Consider the following 24,423-nt stretch of genomic DNA (forward strand, 5'->3'; position numbering starts at 1 on the left):
AGGATCTGACACTCCCTGTTATATACAGAGAAAGGGTTTGTCTGATTGGGCCACTAATCAGGGAACTCATATTCTAATTGGCCAATCTCAAAGTCCTGGCCTAAGTCATTACAATTATATCCCAGCAGTCCGTGGAAAAGTGGGATTAACCCCGCCTCCTCATCTAGGTAGATCGTATGCAGGTGAGGCCACAGGACTCTGATGTTGCAGATCCCTGGGTCTCCTGTAGGGTTCTAACAGGTACACTCTGGGAAGCTAAAGGTTTGGGGAGAACTTGCTCCTATCCATCCACAATATTACTGTTTTCAGTCTGTAGGACATAGGAATTCTTTTCTGCAGACAATGAAAAGTGAACAATATTAAATCCTGTAAATTATATTTGCTGTGAACTGCAATTAAGGCTGTTTATTAAACTTCTGACATAGCTCTGCATGGGAAGTTAACTAATTGCAACATTCATGTAAATTTGTGGAGCGATTCAACGGAACAATTTTGATGTGTGATTTTGGACATGTTTGGCGGGGGTTTCTCTGAAAGGTGTTCAGTTGGATAAAGGCAGCCGGCGAGGAAGGCAGCCAACGACCAGAGCAGAAGAAGAAAAGCCAACAGCGTGCAGAGGCTGGGGTGAACGGCTCCGCAAAGTGAACAAGGTGCCAGCGGCTACAAAGAACAATGTCATAAAGAAAGAAATAAAGGGCAGAAGGAAGAAAGAAGAAAAAGCTGTGAGGCTCGCTTTTAAAAACCAAGCAGCCCAGAAAATACATAGGAAGACTCAAGATTAAAAGAATAATGATTGACAAGGTACACCTGAAGGTCTTACTACTGGCCCAAAACATCCAAAGAAAAGATCTTGGGCGAAATTCTCCCGAAACGGCGCGATGTCCGCCGACTGGCACCCAAAACGGTGCCAATCAGACGGGCATCGCGCCGCCCCAAAGGTGCGGAATGCTCCGCATCTTTGGGGGCCGAGCCACAACATTGAGGGGCTAGGCCGACGCCGGAGGAATTTCCGCCCCGCCAGCTGGCGGAAACGGCCTTTGTTGCCCCGTCAGCTGGCGCGGAAATGACATCTCGGGGCGGCGCATGCGCGGGTGCGTCAGCGGCCACTGACAGTTTCCCGCGCATGCGCAGTGGAGGGAGTCTCTTCCGCCTCCGCCATGGTGGAGACCGTGGTGGAGGCGGAAGCGAAAGAGTGCCCCCACGGCACAGGCCCGCCCGCGGATCGGTGGGCCCCGATCGCGGGCCAGGCCACCTTGGCGGCACCCCCCGGGGCCAGATCACCCCGCGCCACCCCCAGGACCCCGGAGCCCGCCCGCGCCGCCTTGTCCCGCCGGTAAGGTAGGTGCTTTAATTTACGCCGGCGGGACAGGCAATTTATCGGCGGGACTTCGGCCCATCCGGGCCGGAGAATCGGGCGGGGGGGCCCGCCAACCGGCGCGGCGTGATTCCCGCCCCCGCGGAATCTCCGGTATCGGAGACTTCGGCAACCGGCGGGGGCGGGATTCACGCCAGCCCCCGGCGATTCTCCGATCCGGCGGGGGGTCGGAGAATGACGCCCCTGATATATCCTTTTTTAAAAAAAATATTTTTATTCTTATAATTTTGAAAATAAACTTAAGTTAAGTTGATAACCTGAAAGAATGGTTATTAGAAAGTTTACTTATTCTGTTTAAAAACCCTGACCCGTGAATAGAGCTATTGAGTGATAGGTAAATGAAATCTTCTATGAAGCTATGGGTTATACCAGAGATTAACTTGCAAAATTAGTTTGACCCAAATAGCACCCACCTAAGTCTGTCTAGGAGTCAGGGACACATGGGAATCCCTGTTCACCACTTCGAATTTCTTGACCCTTTTTGGTTTAGGGGGAGATTTCTTGGTGATTTTAACTTCAGAGAAAGGGGTGAGTATCTGTCTTAGAGAGTGAGTGTGTGTGTGATAGAGAGGTGAGTGTGTGTGTGTGGGAGAGAGAGCTGAGTGTGTGTGAGAGGGGTGAGTATCTGTGTGAGAGAGTGAGGGGTGAGTGAGTGTGTGTGTGATAGAGAGGTGCGTGTGTATGAGAGAGAGCGAGGTGAGTGTGTGTGTGAGCGAGAGAGGGGCGAATGTGTGTTTGTGTGTGTGAGAGAGGTGAGTGTGTGCGTGTGAGAGAGAGGGGCGAATGTGTGTGTGTGAGAGAGAGAGGGGTGAGTGTGTGTGTGAAAGGGTGAGTATGCGTGTTTGCATGTCTTTAATGGTAATTCAGCTCTCTAGCAGCCCTCCCAGTTTTAAATGAATTGTGAGCAAAAGATCAGAATCAGTCCTCCCATTAAAAATGACAAAAAGGTAAGATTTGAGGTATTTTTTGAATAAGTGAACTTTTTAATCATAATAACTTCATACATATAAGACATACAAAAACAATTTCATTCTATTTTTCTATTTTTGTACCATTGTTAATAATCATAATTTTTTTTGTGGTTTAATCCTTCAATGTAGTAAGAATATTTCGCAGGGATTCCATTGGTACTCAAGGGAGGTTAAAAGGGTTCCATGGCTGGAAACGTTTAGAAAACCTTGCTCGAATACACTTGCAGTGTCGGTATCTGAGCTATTGATTACAGGCATGAAATCAAATGACACTGTGACTTCATCAGCTCTCTCTTCGTCCACTGCCCAGCCAAGTTGCATTTCTTGGGTACCTGAAATGAAAAAGGCACGAGGGTCATAAGTTCATAAGATGTAGGAGCAGAATTAGGCCATTTGGCCCATCAAGCCTGTTCTGCCATTCGATCATGGCTAATCTCATTCTGGCCTTAACTCCACCGTCCTGCCGTTTCTCCATAAGCCTTCAACCCATTACCAATTTCATTTCATTAAAAATCTGTCTGCAATAGTGAATTTTGCAGATTCACAAACCTTTGAGAGGAGTATTTTCTCCTCAACTCTGTTTTAAATTTGCTAGCTCTTATCCTAAGATTATGACCTCTCGTTCTCGAATGCCCCATAAGAGGGAGCATCTGCTCCAGTTGTACTTTATCCCGAGTGAGAGCTCCATGGGGCGGAGACATTCTCCATGCGTTAATGTGCGGTCGAGGGGAAAAGTGGACACTGAGGCGAGGGTGGGGGCGGGTGTCAGTGATAAGTCTACTGTGTTGGTGGGGGGGAGGGAGGGTGGAATGCCGGCAATGAATGTTGGGTGGGGAGGGGGGGAAATGCCAGTGACGATTGTTGTGGGGGGCCGGGAGAGCCCCCGATACTTCCACACTGGTTGCAGTAATGTTCCGAGAGCCTTTGAAAGGTAGTGCCCCGATCTATGCGGAACCAGTTTCCAGCTCTGAGGCCTTGTCCCCACCAGATTGTTGGCAGATACCACGCAAATTAATTTTTTTTCTCTAAGAGGCTTAATATCTGGCGAGAAAATTGGACTGTGGAACTGGAGAGTTACAGCCTGACACGTTGCCAAATTCCGGAAGATGCTGCCATTTGAAATCACAACTACTGCTAGAACCTTTTGATGCCATGCCACAATCCCCCTTGCACTGCCACTACCTAATTTCAATGTATCAATGCCTCCCGTACTGCAGTCCATCAAAGCTCCCCATACAAGAAAGGCAACTTCTACTCAGCCCAAATCCATCAGGAAGACTACACACCTGCTGCCTGCCCGACACCTTAATCAACCATAAATCTGGATGCTCGTGTTTCTCATTCACTGCAGAGTACGCTTGTCATGCTAATGCATTACAAATAAATTCCTGCTGCTTGCAGTTGGGAAGTTCGATCTGTCTTCAATCCAACTGCAACCTTAATTCCCTCCTGTCATCCCGCCATCACAAAACTGACATTGCACACCCTGCACTATTAAATACATCCAAAGCTTCATCTCTCACAGCAAGAAGCCATCATCTTTCTGTAATGACCTAGTCCGATTAACCAACATGGGAGTGACACCCTCTAAATAGAGTCACTGATTTAAAGTTGTTCCAGACCTACTCTGCTTAATACCTAAACCAATATAATTAAAAGTCCCACAAGTCTGCCTCCCAATTCTAAAACAGACTCCAATCTTATTAATAACATATTTCTCAAATTCCTCAGTGCCACCCATAAGAAATCATCAACATGCATCACAAAGATGCCTGAAAGTTTTATTTTATGGTACTAATAAAACAAAGTGGGATCTGCTTTTAGTTGAACACAATCTATTTTCAGCAAAACTAATCTCACCAAAAGTACACCAAGGCATTTGTTTAGATTCCATAGTTTTCTTTCTGCACCTGATGCCTCTTTGGTGGCTTCAGATTCCCTTGTCTTCATAAGTGCAGCTTTTACATTGATTGGCCTAAACCTCCATGAATTATAGAATCATAGAATTTACAGTGCAGAAGGAGGCCATTCAGCCCATCGAGTCTGCACTAGCCCTTGGAAAGAGCACCCTACCTAAGCTCAGACCACTCTATCCCTGTGACCGAGTAACCCCACCTAACCTTTTTGGACACTAAAGGCAATTTAGCATGGCCAATCCACCTAGCCTGAATATAGCTAAAGCGATTTTTAAGTTTACTTTTCAAGTTGTGAGAGAGCCCACTCTAACATTTGCATTACCCAATCACTGTTCAAAATCCTCTGTATCTAAAATTGTTCTGGCTTCATAATGCCCATCCACAATGACTTTCTCAGTGAAATTGCACCTACATGACAAAGTTGGTTGACCCTTATCTGATACATCAGAATAAAGTTCAAACCCTCTCCAACTATTCACCTCACTTTTCATTAGCTCTCTTATTGGTTTCTCCTCAAGTTTATTGACAGTCACCAACTGTTCTGATCATGGGGGCCTCTACTTCTGTCACATGACTGTTCTTTTACTTATGTCAGGGTGCCCATGTGCCAGGTTGGCACTGCCAGAGATCGGGCTCGAGGGTGGGGTGGGGGTGGCCTTGTCAGGTAGAGGGTGGGACGGTGACGGAGTGTTCCCAGGGGCCTCCCCAAGTTTGAGGGGGGGGGGGAAATGGGTGGTGAGGCAGCGTCAAAAGAGCATGGGGAGGACTGAAAGGCGTTGGGGGGGGATGACAACAAAGATTGGGTTTGCTGGACAAAATGGGGACCTGATCCAAGCTCACCAGCAGGAAATCCCTTTAATTGCGGCCTTAGCGGGGAGAAACCCCCGGGGCCAAAGAAAGGGGCAATGTGCCACTGGATAACAGGATGTTTCTCGGCTCTGCAGCAATCGAGAAATACCCCGCTAAATGCGGCATTCAGTGGACTTTAACTTGAGTCCGCTGAATTGTGCCCCCCGTTTCTCTGACTCTAAGCTTCAACACGTGGCCTCTGAGTTGAACAGAAAAAAAATTAAATCAATAATTCATTTTCTCAACCATCAGATACTTCCCGTCCATAAAATCCTTAACCAGCCAATGGCGGTTCAATTAAACGTGTTGTTACTCAAAACGTTATATCGCTGACTGAATCAAGTTAGCAAACCTTCAAGTGTGGGAACTCCACTTTGCCTCTGCGAAGACCAGCAACACCATCTTGAAGTCCGGAGATGAGTTATTTGGCACTGAATTCTCAGCTTCTGACCTGCTCTTGAAGCAGGCTACATTGAAAAAGAAGCTTTTTAAAAAAATGGCGGCCAGAGTTTGAAGATTACCTTCCAGGCGGTTCCCAGGCTCAAATATCCAGTTATTGGTCCAAACTATTTCTTTTGAAGATTCCCGGCAGAGTCAATGGGTGGGTTTTAACTAAATGGGGACAAAGTTGCACTGGTGAGAAACACAACGCTATAAAATGGCACCCTGGTTAGATGGGGGGCTTTAACACACAGCCCCATTTTATGCACTGAGGATCTACATTTGCCAGAACCCCTCAGTGGAGCAAGAAATTGGGATGCCATTTTTAATCTATGGAGGTCACAAAGCAATTCCAGACACCCACCAAGCCCCAACACACATGCAGAGCACCCCCACCTTATCGTCACCACTGAAAAAATGCCAGCTTGCTACCTTGGCAGTGCCCCTGCCAGCTGGCAGAGGCACATGGGCACCTTGACAGTTCCAGACTGGCACCCAGGTGGCAGTGCCAGGGTACAGGGTTGCCCAAAGGGCATGCACCTAGGGCCTCCATAGGAGAGCCCCATGAGTGCCATTCTGACTGGTCCCCATTTGTGGGGACAAGTGCTGAACAACACACACCCAAAGTCTCCGAGGCAAAAGGGATAGATCCCAATGCCTCAGGTACCGCGGGGTACTGCACATTAAAGTGAGACTAGCTGACTTGCTTTAATGTGCAGATTTGCCAAAATGTGATCCCGCCACAATGGGCGGGATTTACATCGCAACGTCTCACGTGATCCCATTAGATTTCACGAGATGTTGCGAGCCGTGTGGATTCCAGCTTCTATCAGCCACGCTAAACCACAGCACGCTGCTTTTTGGGCGCAGCATGGCTGTTCGATCGTGGCCAATTTAAAAAAAAAACAGCTGGGGAACCATTTTGAACAGAGAAAAAAATCTATCCTATGCAGACATTCTTAAAAGGATAGAAATTTTTTATTAAAACAAGAAAATGAACTATGTTACACTAGACAAAAAGGTTTTAAAGATCTCAAAACAAACACAAGAAGACAATTCAAATTCACACTACTCCTTTATCCCAGCAATATCTATCCAGACATATGGACCAGTGAAGAGTTACCACTAGCTTGACACTTGGGACAAGCACAGTTGCAAACGCTTTTTCTCCAGTCAATTCCTGAGCATTCACTTGATGCTTCCCACCCAACTGTATCTCTCCCAGAGACATGAAAACCACATTCTAAACTCACTGTTTCTTCAACTGCACAGCAAATTAATGCGCTTCCTAAACTCAGTCTTCCAGTAACACCTTTGCTAAACTGCTTACTTTTCTGATCCTATAGCTGATTATTCTGTTAATGACTATCCCAATAGCCTTGCAGATTTTTCTTCTCGGAGGACTTAAAAATTTCTGTCCCTGCACTCCCTCTATCTACTCCTGTCTTTTTCTGTGCTTGCTTTCCTGGATTACTGTCGTTAGGCAATGGGAAAGTTTTTCTATTTTTCCCACTGAACTTTCGACCCCCATTAACTCATACCTTTAACTTCAGGGGTTGTAAAACACATGAAAATGTTTTGCATACAAACAAACCGGATATTTTAGTGACAAGTATATCCAGATACCAAGGTTCATAAACAAAACTTAAATGAAACTGAAACCAGTTTTACCTTTCTTAACACAAAATTTATATATAAATTCAACTTAAAATTAAACATTGTTCATAACACAGTCCATTACCCTTCAGTAATATGATGGAATAAAGAATACCTTGAGAAACACAATGACAGAACAGCAGAACAAAATCAATGAGACTCTTAAATTACAAAAAAAAATGCAAGATCAGTTTGAGCTTTGCAACAAAAGGGAAAACCTGTTGAAGGACATTCACATGCTACAAGGATCCTTCAGGTCCAAGTTGCCCCTTGCGAAAATTACGAAGTGAAACAAAATTAATTTAAGAAAGAACTGACGACCCAGTTTTCAGAGAATACATAGGAATGTTAATTGTTCTGGGAGGAAGTTGAAAGGTACAAGAATAAAACTGTGGCAATGAAGGAATCAGTTACACATTTAGAAGGAACCTTGGGAAAAGATTACATTCCCAAAGAGGTATACAAAAAGCTGAAAATCAAGGGGCAGGATTCTCTGATATCGGCGCGATGTCCACAGGCCGGCGCCAAAAACGGCGCAAACCAGTCCGGCATCGCGCCGCCCCAAAGGTGCGGAAGTCTCTGCACCTTGAGCGGTCGAGCCCTCACCTTGAGCTGCTAGGCCCGAGCCGGACTGATTTCCACCCCGTCAGCTGGCGGGAAAGGCCTTTGGTGCCCTGCCAGCTGGCGCGAAACTGACTTTGCCGGGCGGCGCATCACGGCATCCCCGCGCATGTGCAGTGGAGGGGCTCTCTTCCGCCTCCGCCATGGTGGAGACCATGGTGAAGGCGGAAGGAAAAGAGTGCCCCCACAGCACAGCCCCGCCCGCTGATCGGTGGGCCCCGATCGCGGGCCAGGCCACCGAGGGGGGCCCCCCCCCCCGGGGCCAGATCGCCCCGCGCCCCCCCCAGGACCCCGGAGCCCGCCCACGCCGCCGTGTCCCGCCGTCCCAAAAGTGGTTCAATCCACGCCGGCTGGTGTGGGTTGACAGCGGTGGGACTTCAGCCCATCGCGGGCCGGAGAATCGCCGGGGGGGCCCGCCAACTGGCGTGGCGCGATTCCCGCCCCCGCCGAATATCCAGTGCCGGAGAATTTGGCAACCGGCGGGGGCGGGATTCACGCCAGCCCCCGCCGATTCTCCGACCTGGCAGGGGGTCGGAGAATCCCGCCCCTGAACATAGAATGATAAATAAAGGCAGAAGTTCTCACTAAAGGATGTGAGGCCTTTCAAAACCAATTGGAAGAAGCACAAGCTTAGAATGTGAGTTGGAAATGAAGCACAGAGGAACTATATCTGCCAAGGAAAAAATCAATCAGTAGAGGGAATACAACATGGAGCAGCAAACAAATCTTTGGGCTGATGCACTTCATCCATAACCAGCTGTTCGCTCTCCTGAGCAGTGATGCCTGCATAGCTCTGGATCTCCTCCAAATAGTGGAAGATGTAAAGGAAGCCAGAATTGCACAGTGCAGAATGCTCAAGCAATAAAGAGTATCCAGACTCGGATTTCACCTGAAATCTCTCTTCTCTCTCTGAGGAGCAGGTTTGTCCATTATCATTACAGGTCTGAAAAGTCCCGAATGACCAGACCAACCTACTGCCCATGAGATTATCCCAGCACCTCCAGTGGAAATGGTACCAGAGAATGATCAGCATTCAGAGAGGCCTCTACCTCCAACTAGACTTATAACACAGCTGGTCAACACATCAACCACTGTTCACACGCTGCAACTTCCAGCCAGCATTTATAGCCAAAAAGGATACTGTAACTGGATAGCTGTCAACCATCGACAACAAAAAGCAGAGGTGAGCATTTCACTCAACCTTCTTCGCTCCTCAGGAATGCTCTTTCTCAGCCTCAGAGAGTTTCCAGCCAACCCACACAGAAAAAGAAATAGAAAAAACGCAGTGCTAAGGAAACAAGTACCATCTTCGTCTCTCCCACCCACAAGAAATAATCAATAGGAACAGCAACCGGGTATTGACGTAACAGCTGAAACAGCCAGGTGTGTTTCAACATAAAGCAATACATGAAAAGAATGAAAGGATACCCAAGTGCCAGTCCAACCTTCAAGCCAACAACAAGAATCAGAGCCTGCCAATCTCCTGACAGAACAGCAAACGGGATGTGGAAGGGTTATAAAGCCACCAGAACCTCTAACTTCAAGAACTTAAAGTGGAGAATTGGGGTTGAGAGAATGTTGTTCATGCCAATACTGGAAAAACAATAATGTGGGAATAACATTAAGGTTGTAACAATAACGTAAATGCATAAGACTTATAATCATAGAATCCATAGAATCCCTACAGTGCAAAAGGAGGCCATTTGGTCCATTGAACCTGCACCGACCTTCTGAAAGAGCACCCTACTTAGACCCACTCCCCCACCCTATCCTCACAATCCCACCTAAACTTTGGACACTAAGGGGCAACTTAGCATAGCCAATCCACCTAACCTGCATACCTTTGGACAATGCAAGACTAGAAGTAAACTAATGTAGCCTTATATCCATGGGATAAAGACGTGGGAGAAGTGGAGCGGGGGTGGGGAGGTGTATAAGGATCTGGCACATGCAGGGTCAATGTGGGACTGACTACAGTACCGCCACACGGTGATGTAAGAAAGCACATGACTAGACCTAGGGTCAGTTTGATCTTGGTCAGTGACATGCTAAGACTTAGGATGGAGATAGCTCCCTACCTGTACCCTTTACTGTATAGTTGTATGTGGTTAAAAGTAGTTAATAAAGACTTTCTGTTCACATACAGAAGATTGCGAAGATTTCTTTAACAGGCACGTTCTGTAACTAACACCATACCAACATTCCCCACTCCTGATGTTATGATGGAGAGAAGGTCATTGATGATGCAGCTGAAGATGGTTGGGCCTATGACAATAAACTAATAAATTCCTGCAGTGAAGTACTCGATCTTGACTGATTTACTTCCAACAACCACAACGATCTTCCTTTGTGCTAGGTATTACTCCAGCCAGTAAAGAATTTTCCCCCCATTCCCAATGACTTCGATTTTGTAAGAGCTCCTAACTGCCACATTCAGTCAAACATTGTCTTGATATCAAGGGCAGTAACTCTCACCTCACCTCTTAAGGTGAGCCATTTTGTCTATATATGGACCAAGGCAGGAATGAGCTCAGAGGCCTGATGGCCCTGGCAGAATCCAAACTGAATATCAGTGAGCAGGTTATTGCTTTATGAATGCCGCCTGATAGCACCATCAATGACACCTTCCATCGCTTTGCTGATGATCGAAAGTAGACTGATGGGGCAATAATTGGCCAGGCTGGATTTGTCCTGCTTTTTATACACAGGACATACCTGTAGGTGCCAGGTAGATGCCAGTGTTGTAGATGTACTGGAACAGCTTGGCTAGGGGTGCAGTTAGTTCTGGAGCGCGAATCAGAATGTTGTTAGGGCCCAACACCTTTGCAGTATCCAGTGCCTTCAGCTGTTTCTTAATATCAGGTGAAGTAAATTGAATTGGCTGAAGATTGGCATCTGTAAAGATTTCTTTAAGTATGTAAAGAAAAAAAGATTGATACAAACTATTGCAGGTCCCTTACAGTCAGAAACGGGGGAATTCACAACAGGGAACAAAGAAATGACCGAGGAACTAAATGTGTACTTTGCTTCTGTCTTCTCAAAGGAAGACATGAACAATGTACTGGAAATTCTGAGAAATGCAAGTTTTGGTGAGGAGTTGAAGGAAATTATTATTATTGGAGTAATGATTTGGGGGAAATGAATGGCAAAAATTCTTTGCACTCTGGAATGGTTCATTGAAGGGTAACTAATATCACCCCACTATTCAGAAAGAGGTAGGGAGAAAACAGAGAACTATAGACCAGTGAGCCTAACATCAGTAGTAGGGAAATCGATAGTTTCCATTATCAAGGATTTCATAGCACAATATTTGGGAAGCAGTGGTATAATCAGACAAAGACAGCATGGATTTATGAAAGGGAAATTATACTTGACAAATCTACTAGAATTTTTTGAAGATGTAACTAGTAAAGTTGACCAGGGAGAACTGGTAGATGTGGTTTATTTAGACTTTCAGAACGCTTTTGACAAGGTCTCACATAGCAGATTACTATGTAAAGTTAAAGCACATGCAATTGCAGGTAGTGTCTTGAAATGGATAGAAAGGGCAGCACGGTAGCACAAGTGGATAGCACTGTGGCTTCACAGCGCCAGGGTCCCAGGTTTGATTCCCCGCTGGGTCACTGTCTGTGTGGAGTCTGCACGTTCTCCCCGTGTCTGCGTGGGTTTCCTCCGGGTCCTCCGGTTTCCTCCCACAGTCCAAAGACGTGCAGGTTAGGTGGATTGGCCATGGAAAATTGCCCTTAGTGACCAAAAAGGTTAGGATGGGTTGTTGGGTTACGGGGATAGGGTGGAAGTGAGGGTTTAAGTGGGTCGGTGCAGACTCGATGGGCCGAATGGCCTCCTTCTACACTGTATGATCTATGTTCATACGTTCAAAGCTGGTTAGCAGACAGGAACATCTTCATTCACCTGTAGAAGGAGCAGTGCTCTGAAAGCTAGTGTTTGAAACAAACCTGTTGGACTTTAACCTGGTGTTGTAAGACTTCTTACTGTGCTCACCCCAGTCCAACGCCATTGTTATGGGCGAGGCGTTTTCAGAAACCCAAAATGTATCATTGAGTTCAACCAACCTCACCCTTTAATGTATTTGTTGCTTTTCCGAGCACATGGCTTTTTCCCTCGGTGTGGTATTACAATTATGGACACGTGGGTTTTTAAACACAAAACGCTGTTTATTCCATGAACTCAACTTAACATCTTAAATAAACATTGGATCTCTTAACATCCCTTACTTCAAAGATAACTCAGAAAATATTGCAACAGTAAATAACTCCTTAAAATGTTCCTTCAAACTTCCAAGAGACTTAACACCTTTAAACAGTATCACATCAGGTGCGCTGTAAATTCTACGATAATCTATGAGGTTAAAGGTTTCACTATTATAAGTTTAAATCACCCAAATGATTCAGAGATGGTCTTTTATGGCAGACATCCAGTTCACTGCAAAACACAGACACACACCCAGCTCTTTTCAAAACTGAAACTAAAAACCTGCAAAACTCAACTGCGAAAATGGCTGAACTGAGCTGAGCTCCACCCACTCTATGACATCACTGTTTTCTTAAAGGTACATTGCTTAAAATAAAATAAACCATCAACTTCAAGATGGTTTCATTTTTCATTTTTGCACCATCCACTAAGAAATGCACACAGTAAACATACATTTTCATTTAAAGAAAACAACACACTCAAACAGGTATAATAATAAAGTCCATTTTTCTTTGTTCTTCTTCCTCCAACCGAAATCCTTCTCGATTGATCACATTCGTGACAAAGCATCGGCTATCACATTTTCCCGTCCTGCCACATGTACTATTTTTAAATGAAATGGCTGTAACAACAAACTCCAGCAAAACAGCCTTGCATTGTTATTCCGGAATCGCTCCAAAAACGTCAACGGATTATGATCAGTATATATAATGGTGTCAGATGGATTGCTGGTCACATAAATGTGAAAATGTTGCAAAGCCAGCGCCAAACTCAAAGCCTCCTTCTCAATCGTCGAATACTTTTTCTGGTGAGAATTCAATTTCTTTGAAAAATAACCAACAGGCCGCTCTAGCCCTTCGTCGTCGTCTTGTAGAAGCACCGCACATACACCCACATCGCTCGCATCAACAGCCACTTTGAAGGGTTTGGTATAATTTGGGATGACTAACACAGGAGCAGTGGTTAACACAGCCTTCAGGCCGTCAAATGCCTGTTGACACTCCGCTGTCCACTGGAATTTGTTACGCTTCTTGAGCAAGTCCGTCAGTGGAGCGACCACACTGCTATAATTTGGTACAAATTTCCGGTAAAATCCACTCATACCAAGAAATCGCATTATTTCCCTTCGTGTCAAGGGTATCGGAAACTCCCCAATAACTTTTGTTTTCACATCCCGTGGGACCAGTCGACCCTGTCCGATTGTATGACCAAGGAAAGTGACTTGGGCTTTTCCAAATTCACTTTTGGCTAGGTTTATCACCAAACCTGCCTCCTGAAGTCGATCGAATAACTCCCTCAGATGTTTCAAATGTTCTTTCCATGTCTGGCTGAAAACTAACAGATCGTCGATGTATACCGCACAATTGGGTAATCCTGAAACAACTGTATTAGTTAACCGTTGAAATGTGGCTGGGGCGTTTTTCATGCCAAATGGCATAACTTTGAATTGGTATAAACCATCTGGAGTCACAAAAGCTGAAATCTCCTTCGCCCTTTCAGATAAAGGTACTTGCCAGTAACCTTTCAGTAAATCCAATTTGGAAATAAAAGCGGATTGTCCCACTTTCTCAATGCAATCCTCCAAACGTGGGATAGGATAAGAGTCCGTTCTTGTAACTGCATTCACCTTTCGATAGTCCACACACAACTGTTGGGTACCGTCTGGTTTAGGTACCATCACTATGGGTGAGCTCCATTGGCTGCAACCCACTTCAATTATGCCATTCTTCAGCATGCTCTCAATCTCTCTGTTAACCTGTGCCAATTTTAAAGGGTTAAGTCTGTATGGATGTTGTTTGATAGGAACAGCATTTCCCACATCTACATCATGTATAGCCATTTTAGTACTTCCCAATTTAACTCTACAAATTTGCCCATGTGATATCAATAACTCTTTCAGGTCAGTTTGTTTTTCCTCTGGAAGGTAACTTAACAATTCATCCCAATTTTTAAGAACATCCTCATTTTCCAATTTAATTTGAGGTATGTCAAATTCACAGTCATCTGGATTTGGTTCGTCACTTTGAGTTAGAATCATTAAAACCTCCTTTTTCTCTCCTTCCCTTTCAAAGTATATTTTTAAGCATATTCACATGACACACTCGGTGAGTCTTCCTTCTATCTGGTGTTTTTACCACATAATTCACCTCACTTAATTTCCTTTCAATCTGATACGGTCGACAAAACCTAGCCTTTAAAGGCCCCCCTCGCACTGGTAACAACACAAAAACTTTATCCCAACTGGCAAAACTACAAACTTTGGACTTCTTGTCCGCCACCCGTTTCATCACATTTTGTGCAACTTTCAAATGTTGTCTAGCCAATTCACCTGCTCTATTTAATCATTCCCTAAAATTTGACATGTAATCCAAGTAATGTAGTTTCCGATTTCTCACCCACCAATTTGTCCTTAATAAATTTAAGTGGTCCTTTTACCTCATGACCAAAAATGAGTTCAAAAGGACTAAATTTGGTAGACTCATTAGGTGCATCCCTAATTGCAAACAATATGAATGGGATTCCTTTATCCCAATCCTCCGAATAATCTTGACAATACGCCCTCAACATTGTCTTTAATGTCTGATGCCACCATTCTAACGCTCCCTGCGATTCTGGATGGTACGCAGTTGATTGAAATTGTTATATTCCTAAGCTACCCATAACTTCTTTGAATACCTTTGAAGTAAAATTAGTTCCTTGATCCGATTGAATTTCTATGGGTAGTCCATATCTAGTAAAGAATTTAAGTAACTCCTCCACAGTCCTTTTAGCTGTAATATTACGTACTGGAATGACCTCTGGAAACCTAGTAGACACATCCATTACAGTCAAAAGATATTGATTCCCACTTTTTGTTTTAGGAAGCGGTCCTACACAATCGATTAGGACGCTTGTAAAAGGTTCCTCAAATGCTGGAATGGGTATTAAGGGCGCTGGTTTTATAACTGCTTGATGTTTCCCTATCACTTGACATGTGTGACATGATTGACAAAATTTAACTACATCTTTATGTAGTCCAGGCCAATAAAAATGTTTCTGGATTTTAGCTTGAGTTTTCCTTATTCCCAAATGACCTCCCATTGGTACCTCATGTGCAACTCACAACACCTCCTTTCTATACCCTACCGGCAATACTACTTGATGAACTTCTGCCCACTTTCCATCCGCCTGCATATGTACAGGTCTCCATTTTCTCATCAAGACATCATTTTTACGGTAATAACACTCTGGTATACTATCAGATTCCTCTTCCGTATATGCTTTCTGATATATCCGTTTTATTTCTACATCTTTCTGTTGTAACTCCGCCAATTTTCCTGAACAAAAAATATCCGCCTCATCCTCCACCTGTTCTTGTTCTTTTTCAACCATCTGATCAAAAATCGTTTCTGATAATTGCACTTCAACTTCATCTTCACTCTTTGATTTCTCCTCTTGTCTTAACCTGTGACTTTGCGACCTTGTTACTACACAATCCGGAAAAATCCCAGGATATTCGTCCTTCAACACTTCAGTTGACTGATTTTCCAATGGCTTATCAACCACAGTAGGCATCACTTCCACCTGCGATCCAGCTATATCATTACCCAAGATTAACTGTATTCCTGGACAAGATAGTTTATCTATTTCTCCTACGACCACTTCACCACTCTTCAATGGACTTTCCAACCTTACGTTATATAATGGGCAGCACGGTAGCATTGTGGAGGGCAGCACGGTAGCATTGTGGATAGCACAATTGCTTCACAGCTCCAGGGTCCCAGATTCCAGCTTGGGTCACTGTCTGTGCGGAGTCTGCACATCCTTCCCCGTGTGTGCGTGGGTTTCCTCCGGGTGCTCCGGTTTCCTCCCACAGTCCAAAGATGTGCAGGTTAGGTGGATTGGCCATGCTAAATTGCCCTTAGTGTCCAAAATTGCCCTTAGTGTTGGGTGGGGTTACTCGGTTATGGGGATAGGGTGGAGGTGTTGACCTTGGGTAGGGTGCTCTTTCCAAGAGCCGGTGCAGACTCGATGGGCCGAATGGGCTCCTTCTGCACTGTCAATTCTATGATAATCTATGATAATGGAACGCTACTCCTCTCACCCTGAATTCCACATATCACCACCTTTTCTGGCAACATTCTTCCCAAACTACATAATTCCTCACCTCTTACCATTAAAGATTGACTAGCCCCTGTATCTCTTAAAATTGTGACTTCTTTACCTGCTCCTCCTGATACACATGAGTAAACTTTACCCACACAAGTAAATTCTTTAAATACATCTGGCACCTTCTTAACAATTACTTCTTGAACAGGCTGTACAATCGTTTGCACCTCCTTTGCTTCACTTGGGATTTCCTTTACCACTCTAACAAACCCCACTGTCTTATCCTTTTTACCACATCAGCCTTCCCAGTGCTTTTCTTCAACCACCAACACTGTGACTTTACATGGCCTAGTTTGTTACAGTGAAAACATCTGAAACTTTTCATTTCTTTTCCACCCTCCTGGATTTCTTTTTAAATCTGAGGTACACTCTCTTTATTGTCTCCCATCAGATCACCTTTACCTTTACCACTTGAATATTTCTATCCCTCACAGGCTGAAACTGATGTCGGAAACCAATCTTTGATTTATGAACAAATTCATAATCATCTGCCATTTCTGCTGCTAATCTCGCAGTTTTAACCCTCTGTTCTTCCACATGAGTTCTCACTACATCAGGCATTGAATTTTTTAACTCCTCCAAAAGTATAATTTCTCTGAAGCTTCATACGTTTGGTCTATTTTCAAAGCCCTTATCCACCTATCAAAATTACTCTGTTTGAGCCTTTCAAACTGCATGTATGTTTGACCAAATTCTTTCCTTAAATTTCTAAACCTTTGTCTGTAAGCTTCAGGCACTAGCTCATATGCACTTAAGATGGGTTTCTTCACCTCCTCATATGTTCCAGATACCTCCTCCGGTAGTGATGCAAACACTTCACTAGCTCTACCTACCAGCTTTGTTTGAATCAGTAACACCACATGTACTGTGGCCATTTCATTTGTTTAGCTACCTTCTCAAATGAAATGAAACGGGCTTCTACTTTCTTCTCGTCAAACCTTGGCAATGCTTGGACATATTTAAATAGATTCCCACCAAGCCTTCGACTATGACGCTCTTTCTCACTATCCTCATCACTATCATCCAACTATTCGTTTCCCTTTACGTCTGCCAATTTTAACTTATTGTCATGTTTCATGGCCATTTTCTGAAGTTCAAACTCCCACTCTTTATCTTTTTCCCTGATCTGTATCTCCCTTTCTTTTTCTTTTTGTTCTGCTAGGGCTATTCTTTCTTTTCTCCTTTCTTCTCTCTCCTTTTCTTTTTCCTCTCTCTCTCTTTCTCTTTCTGTTTCCTCTCTCTCACTCTCGTATTCCAGCCGCTATAATTCTTTCTCATGACCCATTTGTTTAATTTGCAACTGAATTTTTGCCATTTCCAATGAGTCAAACTCTATCTCAGGCAACTTTAAATGCTTAACCACCGCCATAATTACCTCATCTTTTCGCATTTTGTCAGGTAATGTTAACTGCAATGTTTTTGCCAAATCTAACAGTCTGCTTTTCGTTTCTGTCCATAAAGTACTACGTGTGACATTCTCCACCCCCAAAAACCTCTGAGCCTCTGAAAGAGCCATTGTTCACAATACTCTCCCCACTTAAACTAAAATACCACACCGGAAAAGCAACAATCCCTCACTGTCTTTAAGTTCACAAAACCCCATCCAATAGATAGACTTTTATCCCCCTTGAGCCCCCAATTGTTATGGGTGAGGCGTTTTCAGAACCCCAAAATGTGTCATTGTGTTCAACCAACCTCTCCCTTTAATGTATTTGTTGCTTTTCCGAGCACGCGGCTTTTTCCCTCGGTGTGGTATTACAATTATGGACACATGGGTTTTTAAACACAAAACACTGTTTATTCCATGAACTCAACTTAACATCTTAAATAAACATTGGATCTCTTAACACCCCTTACTTCAAAGAAAACTCAGAAAATATTGCAACAGTAAATAACTCCTTAAAATGTTCCTTCAAACTTCCAAGAGACTTAACACCTTAACATCTTAAATAAACATTGGATCTCTTAACACCCTTACTTCAAAGATAACTCAGAAAATATTGCAACAGTAAATAACTCCTTAAAATGTTCCTACAAACTTCCAAGAGACTTAACACCTACACCGGGCAGCACGAGTGAGTAGGCACCAACGTCCCACCCCCCAACCCCAAGGGAGCATCCCCCCAGGCAACCCCCAACCATCCCTCCATCCACCTCCCCTTTAACCCTTTTTCCACCCACCACTTCCACCCTCCCTCCACCCCAACTGTCCCTTTACAGCACCCTCCACAACTGTGAACCATGTGTGTGGTTAACAATTTCCTCTGTGTCTCCTCAGGAAAAGCTCTCCCATAATGTGTGGGAGAGGGCCCAGACTGGTGGTAGGGTGCTGGACTTGAGAATCCTCACCTCCTTTGAGGAGCAGGCACTGCAGGGGACCGTGATGGCCGAGGACAGGGCGGTCACCCACGCGGAGGCTGGCAGGCGCCGCAGAGGTGAGGAACCACCGGGCTCCACCCAGAGGACCTGTCAAATGTGAGTACTGGTAGCCTTACTGACCCATCCCTCCAACTGACCACATGTCCATTCTCCCGCAGGTCCTCCAGGCAACGGAGCCGTCCTATCCCAGGCGACACCCTCCCCTGACCCGAGGTGAACGCCTTGGACGAGAGCTCCAGAACTAGGGGTTACAGCCTAAGAATAAGGGGTAAGCCATTCAGGACTGAGATGAGGAAGAACATCTTCACTCAGAGAGTTGGGAACTTGTGGAATTCTCCACCACAGAAAGCTGTTGGATCCAGTTTGTTGGATATATTCAAGAGGGAACTGTCCGTGGCCCTTGTGGCTATAGGGATCTCACCCCCACAATTCAAAGATGTGCAGGGTAGGTGGATTGGCCACGCTAAATTACCCCTTAATTGGGAAAAAAAGAATTGGGTACTCTAAATTTTTTAAAATAAAACTTTTGCCGAACAAAGTTATTGAACTCTCCCTTGACATATTTTCAAATGATTTTAAATATCAACTGAGCATGAACATCTAGAATCTAAAGGAAATTGTTTTAGCCATTCATCTGAATAAATGGTGCTGATAAATTTCTTAAATTGGGTCATTTGTACATTCTCATAAAATCACTATTCCGATAATTATCACAGCCTTCAGTAAAAATAACAAGTCACAAGTCCAGGTTTAGGAGGGAGGCTGCAGAGCCCTCCAAGTGAAAACGTGAATTATGACATTAAATGACACAAAATATAAGTTAACATATAAACTTAATTATGTTTCCATGAAATGTAAATGTTTTTCCTTTTTTAGGGAAAACGGCATTCAAAGATTCGCTCGCTGAGGATAAAACTTGCAAAACCATGTGCAAGTGGATTCTGGGGCAAATGATGCCATGAGAATCATTACAGGTCAGAACTTTAGAATTCCTATTGCAGTGCCACCTAGTTGCAAGATAGGTAATAGCTGTAGGAGTGTAATGGATAAGTGTTGAAGTGCCAGCATTGATGTCTGAGTCTGCGTAGATCTCATCTCCAAAACTCAAAGATGTGCAGGATACATGGATTGGCCACATTAAATTGCCCCTTAATTGGAAAAAAAATTGGATACTCTAAATTTATAAAAAAAATAACAATTGAAATTACAACACTGAAATTTCAAAGAAAATGCTTAAATAGCAAACTTAAAAAGATTGCAGGATGCTCTGAAGAATTTTAATGTAATGTGTATATATGAAGATTTAAATTGGTTGCTGTAATCCATTTCTTCTGCCACAAAGACATTGGCCAAGATTTAGCTGTGGGCGTAAATCCCATAATTGCTGCTAAATCTCACGAAAGGCTGCAAACGGGATTTGCGCCAGCAAGATTTCAGTTTGGGATCTTCCTCGCTCCCCTCCGATGGCACAGTCAGGTTGACATGCAGGAAGGGCATGATTTACATATATTAGCATTCATTATCATGTCATTAGACAGCTTGGTGCCGCTAGTTCAGCTCTCGAAGTATCTTCCAATCCAGCTGGCATGATGTAACGTTGGCACGAATCACAAATGGTTTTCAAAAACGAAAAACAGTCATGATGACCATGCTGGGGTCACACATTTATGTACAGCCCCCAGGTGGTGAAGGACATCCCCAGACAGTGCCCTGGAACAGGTTGGCAGTGCAAAGTTGGCATGTCAGGGCAGTGCTGGGGTGGCAATTCCAGGGTGACAGTGCCAGGGTTGCAGTTCCAGGGTGGCAGTGCTGGAGCAGGCCCTCTAGGGAGCTCCACTGGGGGGCTTCCCCTTATGTGTGGTGGGGGGAATGTGCTAATGCTTTGGGGGAGGTGGGAGGCAATGTATTTGGGGGTGGATGTGCCAATGCTTGTGTGGAAGATTGCAGTGAAGCTTGTGGTGGGGGGGGGGAGACCCCAATGCTTGTGGGATGGTGGTGCCCAGAGGCTTGTGGGGTGGGGGAGACCCCAATGCTTGCAGGATGGGGGTGCCCAGAGGCTTGTGGGGTGGGGGAGACCCCACTGCTTGTGGGGGGTTTACTTTGATGATTAGCATTCGGGGATGGAGGGGCCCCGATGCCTTTTGGGGGGAAGCCCAAATGCTTGTGGGGTGGGGATGCCCCCATGCTTGCCCCCCACTCTGGTGATCATGGGGGTGGGGGGCCTCATGCCTTTGGAGATGGGCCTGATGCTTGTGGGAGAGGGCATCCTCTTTGTCCATAGGGGTGATGGGGTGGGGTGGAGTTACTTTTTTGCGCAGGTTGGGGCACCAATTATAGATGGCGCCTTTGGGGGTGGGCATGCTATTGCTCTTGGCGGGGGGGGGGAGTACACTGTTGTCTTTGGGACAGAAGAGTGCCCCAATGCTTTTATGGGGTGGTGCCACAATGCCTGTGGTTAGGGGATCATCCCAATGCTTTGGGGGGCACCTTGATTCTTGTGAGGGAGGGGCGAGCTTCGATGCTTGTGGGGTGCCCCGGTGTCTTTGGGGTGCACCTCAATGACTCTGGGGAAATGGGTGCCCCGATGCTTGTGGCGGGTGTTACCTTGTTGCTTGGGGTGGGATACCCCAATGCCTTTGGGATAAGGTGCCCAATTCCTTTGCTGGCGCGGTGTCCTGATGTATGTGTGGTGTCTGTAATGATCTGCACATCTGCATGTATACGAGGGGTTAATGTAAATACACTACAACTAAGTAATCACTAGAGGGAGTGCTAGAGAGGTATAAAATAGACAGATGGGATCCAGGATTTCACTCTTCACAGGAACGGCAGCTAGTGACCAGACACAAACAGACAGCCCAGATGTAACATCTAGTATAAGCTCTGGAGAGAGAACAAACTTACCCAATAAAGCACTTACTTCAATTGGAAGATTACGAGCTTTACTCGGATATAGGAAGTAATATATGGTACCAGGTGTGGGGTACCAAGGAATCAAAGAGAAATCAATTCTCCTTAACATCAACCAAAAATGACTGATGTCACCAGGATCAATGCAACATCAGATCATTCTCACAATCCTCAAGTCGAAACGCTCAATGAAACATCAGATACCACAAAGGACACTGATACCAATAACTTTGAGACTGACTCAAATTATTCACACGGAACAGTCATTGAGCACAACAAGTACAACAAAAACAACAAGAAGAAACACAACAAAGACAACAAAAGAAACAACAAGCATGACAAAAACAACAAGAACAACAACAAAAACAACAAGAAGCATAACAAAGACAACAACAGAAACAACAAGTATGACAAAAACAACAACGAAAACAACAAAAGCAGAAACAACAAGCATGACAAAAACAACAAGAACAACAACAAAAACAGAAACAACAAGCATGACAAAAACAACAACAAGAACAACAATGAAAACAACAAAGACAGAAACGGCAGAAACAACAACAATGAAACAACGGCCTGTACAACATGGTACAACTTGCACATGAAGGACAATGTAACTGCACAGTCCAAAACAATGGCATGAGTACAAACATAACATGGCATGACAACGAATCTCACAAATTCATATCTGCTCCACAATAAACAAGCAAACAAGTTTTCAAGGCAGATGACATACAGAATCAATACCGCAAGCACAGGAGAAAGTCCAGGTCCGACATCAAACATGACATACAGCATCGATACCGTAAGCACTGGAAAACGTCCAGGTCAGACAACAAAAGTGATTAGACCATTCGAACACCTCATGATGACTTGTTGGTTACAAAAACACAAGAACACTGACAACGTTCACAAATAAATTACAATATCAACATCACCACCTCAAAAACAGAAGAAGAAAGAAACTCAACCAACAAAATTTATAAAGTTTGGACTCAATTTTTTTTAAAATATAATGATTGGACTCATAAATATTAATTATCTTTGTATAATTCTCAATATCATCATAACTTGGACATATCATCATTTATCTACCTGTTTTGTACAATTTTCCTTAACACCATACAGAAAATATGTAAAAATTAAAAAGGGGGGGATGTAGTGATCTGCACATCTGCATGTATACAAGGGGTTAATGTAAATACATTACAACTAAGTAATTACTAGAGGGAGTACTAGAGAGGTATAAAATAGACAGACGGGATCCAGAATTTCACACTTCACAGGAACGGCAGCTAGTGACCAGACACAGACAGACAGCTCAGATGTGACATCTAGTATAAGCTCTGGAGAGAGAACAAACTTACTCAATAAAGCATTTACTTCAACTGGAAGATTACAAGCTTTACTCGGACATAAGAAATGATATATTGTCAACCCGATGCTTGACTGGGGTGGGGGTGTGAGCACCCCAATGCTTATGGGGGGTCCTTCAAGTCACGGGGGGGAATAGAGTGGAGTTAATTTGTTGCGCAGATTGGGGTGTCCTTTAAGGATGACTCCCTGCTCTCTATGCAGTCTTCCTTACTGGCTCCATAAGGCCCTGCCCCACCAGAGTGATGGCGCAAATCATGCCCCCAAATTCTCTGTGCACAGAGGATTTCAGTTTGATAAGTAACATGGACAAATTTTGGGAAGATTCCACCTATTGTAACTTTGTTGCTAAAATGTTTGTCTGTGCTTTTGTTAATGAAGATTCAAATATCTCAGTGTTCACCTGGCCAACCACTCATCTTCCACCCTTCATAAGTTTATGCTGAAGCAAAACTCTACTGCCTATTTCCTAACCTCACTGCTCACCCACTCACTATATTCTGACTGACCTACGATCGTTCCAAATTCACCTCGGTTTCAAAAGTTTCATCACCACACTTGAATACTTCCAAAGCTTTATACTTCCAAATCTCTGTAACCGGATCAGCTCTCGAATCCTCTAACAACTTTGCTCTCCTCCATCATTGGCCTACCCCAATCCCTTTATACTATTATTGTTAGCCAGACCTTCTGCTGACTTGGATCGTAACTCTGGAAAACTCTGGGGTGGATGAGGGGAAGGGGGGAGTGGAAATTAGAATTTGAATGGGATTCCATTAACACAGTGGCTATGCATCAATATCAACTGTTAACTATTTACAATGCCGCTTTTACTGGGCTACTGAATTATTTACAGATCTTGCTTTGTCACACAGATTCAATGAGTCGAGTGGGTGCCCTGGTCGTCCTTGCTGATCGTCTCAGCTCTGGTGGTGGCGCAGGCTGGCTCGGGCACTGGCGTCTCTGGGAGCGTCGTTGTTCCTGTTTCACTACTCCTGGGCGGGCACGGGAGGAGGACCGATCCACCCAGGAAGGGAGCGGCAGTGGGGTGCACCGGCGGGAGGGAGGGGGTGATTGGTGTTCGGGGGGGGGTGTGGGGAGCTCCGGCGGGCGGCAGGTCCCGCAGGGAGACCGTGTCCTGTCGGCCGTCAGGATATGCCACGTAGGCGTATTGAGGGTTCGCATGGAGAAGATGAACCCTCTCGACCAATGGGTCCGATTTGTGTGCCCGCACATGCTTTCAGAGCAAGATCCTGGAGCTGTCAGCCAGGTCGGCAGTGACGTTCCAGAGGAGGACTTCCTAGGGAAGACAAGGAGGTGCTCGTGAGGCGTTTGATTAGTTGTGGTACACCGCAGCGACCGGATGGAGTGGAGGGCATCCGGGAGGACTTCCTGCCAGCGGGAAACTGGGAGACTTCTGGACAGTAGGGCCAGTAGGACAGTCTTCCAGACCGTTCCGTTCTCCCTCTCTACCTGACCGTTCCCTCGGGGGTTGTAACTGGTCGTCCTGCTCGAGGCGATGCCCTTGCTGAGCAGGAATTGACGCAGTTCGTCGCTCATGAAGGAGGAC

This window comes from Scyliorhinus torazame, chromosome 9 (assembly GCF_047496885.1).
Source record: "Scyliorhinus torazame isolate Kashiwa2021f chromosome 9, sScyTor2.1, whole genome shotgun sequence".
In the NCBI taxonomy this organism is placed as follows: Eukaryota; Metazoa; Chordata; class Chondrichthyes; order Carcharhiniformes; family Scyliorhinidae; genus Scyliorhinus; species Scyliorhinus torazame.